Raw genomic sequence first — 4,028 nt, 5'->3', positions numbered from 1 at the left:
CACCCCACAAGGGACCATTTGTGTGGAGACTCTAGATGGAGTTGAAACCATTGGATTCCTCAATGGGAGTAAATTCAAAAGGTACTATGATCCTTTAAAACAAGAGGAACTACGTGTCATCCATAAAAAAAGGCAGCCAAGGCACAAACAAAATTGAAAAAGATACAAGCTCAAGCCGAGGAGAAAGAGCGACAACAACGCATAAGACGCCAACGAGAGGCCAACCTTGGAGTTACACATGCATTCCACGTTGAAACCAACGAGGATTGGTTGGACTCTGACACACCTCTAAAATACCCTATTGAGCTAAACAACGCCTATGGAAAAGTACTATATAACGCCTTATTGGACACGGGTGCTAAGTATAATCTACTATCATATGGGGTGTGGTGTCAATTGGGAAATCCACCTCTATTTGAGAGTATTATCCAAGTCAAGGATGTCAACAAGAAAAAAACTGCAACTTTAGGAATCTGACACACTTCTGTTAGTTATGACAATGGGGTTGTACCTCAAGACTTTTTGGTCATGCCTGCTGGAACTATGGAGGGTAATATAAACCTAGGATGCACGTGGATGATAGCCACCAAATGCACTATTAATTGGGGGACAGGGGGTGTCACAACGCAGAAACCAATGCCACTCAAGCCATAGTCCTAGAGATATTGCCCTCTTAAGGAAATAAAACCCAAAACATTGCATGTCCAAGAGGTTGAACCATATGTCCCCATAGCCCAACTCTCTAGAGCTTCAACTGATGTAGTTGAATTAAAGCTTGAGACACACAAGGCCCATCCCAATATAACAAAGAAAACATACAAGTGGGTCCCTAAAGCTTCTTTAGCGACCATAGCTAGTGCTAAAAGATAGGAGCCTTGTACGAGACGTCCCACTCACCCCAAGAAATGTAAAGAAATGTTGCATTAGATTTCTAAAAGACTATTGGAAGCCCAAGGCTACTATGAAGGAAATGATCAAATCTGAGTGCCAAAACCTAAATTGTGCTCTTACTTGTCACCTGGCCATGTGAGCCCAATCCTGTGTCTCCAAAACGAATTGAAGATTGTGGAAAGGAAAAAATCATGGAATGCTACACACCCGCTCCAGATTTAGTTTGGTATCGAGGAAAGAATGATTTGTTCCACCTAGCTCAGGAACAGGGAAGTCAAATGAAGCTTCTTGCTCTTTAGTTCTTATACAAAAATAGAAGCTTTGACACAATCTCCACCTACCATTGTACATATCCATACAAACAAGGAAGAGTTTGCACCTCCCGTTGTAAGTTCACCACCTACAACAATGTTGCAAATAAAATCATGGGAGAGTACCTTACCACCCTTGCAACTAGATGAAATGCATAGGACGGTCGAAAACTATTGGTTAAAGTCTTTACCCATAACAACTTGGGACAATTGGTTTCAAAAGGTGACGACATCATTCCAAAAGGTATGATCTACCCAAGGAAGGGGGGAGTGTTTCTGACATCCATCATTCACTTGCTTCCCTCTCAACCTTCCTCCCTGACCTCTCAATATCCAATCCTAGGGAATGTATATATAAAGCCTTATAATCACAAAAACAAGATAAAAAAGTAAAAGAGCAAGAGCCACCAAACAATAATGTGGAAATTTACAAGTTCTATACAAAACACAAAATCATAAAAACACATTATGCACAAGAACACGACCCTTGCAATATTTGCACTCTAACCATCATCTATCTGTGTGTATAGATATTGCTAGTATGCTAGAGTCATCCACTCATGCCTTGGGTGAGAGGTACCCTTGTTACTTTTCACAAGTATTTCACATGGTCTTTCCGGTGCTTGCCTGTGAATGGGATTTGGTAGGTACGCTAGCATGTGAGAGGGATTTCAAGGAGTTAGAATGGCTGATACGTCTCTTGACCACGACTGATCCATACTTAGTAGAGAGTGTCTCTCCCATTGCACAAGCCTATCCTTTTGACAAAGATGACTATAGGCGTCTAGTGACCTTCTTAGTAAACACTGGTGCCTTTGATGATGAAGAAGATTTACATGATTACACGGATGGCACATATGGTCTCACGGATGATGACTTTGTTTTTCTCTACGACGAGGATAGGGGTTTAGCCTTATGATTCCCCCCCAATCACTATAATATCCTATTCCCTTTACTCTCTAGGGGGAGTGCAAATAATTAGATTAGGGTTCCTTATGTTTTTTTAGTTGTGTTCAATAAGTGTTGGTACTTTTCCCACTGATCTGCCATTTAAGATATCAATTTGTAACAATCAAAGATCAAATTTTTGATCTAAAAGACTGTATTATCCAGTAGACACAGAATGTTGTATTGGTCTATATGAAATGTTAATCGAGTATTATGACATCTTGTTTAAATTTCTTTTTTGTTATTTTAATATATTATTCAATACAATTGTTAAGTATGGTTCAATTATGAGGGGATTTTCATACTTAAACACACACACACACACACACACACACACACACAAAGAGCTCCGTTCAGGACCTCGCTACCGATCAAATCCATCCCCTTGCTTGCAAATGCTCAGACCCCTAAATCTTCTTGCAATTCAACATGGGCTGCCACAAATCATGTCGAGCGGCTAGACAAGCTGTCCACACACACACACACACAAAGAGAGAGAGAGAGAGAGAGAGAGAGAGAGAGAGAGAGAGAGTAGATCTGATGTGTGGACGTTGTGCATGTAGTCTTTTGTAGGTAAGTGGGTGAGGTAAACTCTTGCACACGGGCCATGTCGACCCGCCTCCTCTTGCACATTTCAAGAAAAGTTGTGTGCATTTCAAGATTATGCACACACTACCTTAAGGTTGGGTGTTGAGGTGTAATACTGCTTGCAGAACAGGCAGGGGTTGGGGTGGGAGGAGACCGCATGCAAATGTGTAGGAGAGGGAGAAGTAGGGGGAGCTTTCGAAGGCTGAAGCAGAGAGAGAGAGAGAGAGAGAGAGAGAGAGAGAGAGAGAGAGAGAGTTGTCACGCGACAAGGGATTGTTGACTTGGATTTTGGAGGGGGGAGGGGAGAGGGAATATTTCAAAGTATCATAAGAAGTAACTCGATATCTTTTAGTATGAGCTAGCGTCGAGATAGTAGAAGTAAGTGGAGGCAGTTTACCAATCTTCTTTCCATGATCTTCCCCTTTCCGACAGCAAAATGAAAACACATCACTATGGTTTTAGCCCTTTGGGAAGGCCAAAAACATTATGTGCAATTCTTTAAAGGTTATCGTTTTTGTTCTCTCTTAGACCATAGTAAGTGTGATGATTGTTACGCTTTGTCACTTCACTGAAGACTAAGGTTGAATACAAAGGCCATTTTACAGTTGGGAATCCCTATTCCATATTTAGACATTAAACTTTAAAAAGTAATATATGAAACCCTTAGATAGGGATGGCTCTCTATGCCTTTTTTGGCCTGCTAAAGAAAGGCCCTAGTATTGGGTCAGCTTAGGCGTCCTTTAACTGATGGCGTCCACGTGGATGACCATTACTTTTTTGAGTGTTTCGTTGTAGGTGAACTCGTGAGCCTCGAGTCCTCAGTGGACTTTGTTCCTGGGGTCCCTGCCTCTCGTCATTAGAGCTGACGGAGCCTTATCATCGTCAGCACAGAAATGAAGCACTAAATACAGGCAAATTCGTACTCGTTCCTGTTCCGTGCACGCACACACACATAGGGAGTCATCTGTGACATTCTTTGTGTACACTGTACAGTGTGTGTGTGTGTTGAGAGAGAGAGAGAGAGAGAGAGAGAGAGAGAGAGAGAGAGAGAGAGAGAGAGAGAGAGAGAGAGAGAGAGAGAGAGAAACTGTCTTCTTGACTCGTGAGAAACTGTCTTTGGATCAAGCAAGACCTAGCTTTGCCTCTTATCATGGACCTAGACCGTGTTATCCGCATAGAGAAAGAAGTAGCATTAATTTGTACCCTTTGTAGAGGGAGGTGGATCAAAGAAAACCCAAGCCCAAAAGGCAGTGGGATTCACAAGAAGATGCCGCCCTCTTCGCAATGCCT

The sequence above is a fragment of the Adiantum capillus-veneris genome, chromosome 26 (genome assembly GCF_014529385.1).
Source record: "Adiantum capillus-veneris isolate H3 chromosome 26, ASM1452938v2, whole genome shotgun sequence".
In the NCBI taxonomy this organism is placed as follows: domain Eukaryota; kingdom Viridiplantae; phylum Streptophyta; class Polypodiopsida; order Polypodiales; family Pteridaceae; genus Adiantum; species Adiantum capillus-veneris.
The sequence above is the reverse complement of the archived record's forward strand: the minus strand, read 5'-3'. Positions refer to the sequence as shown.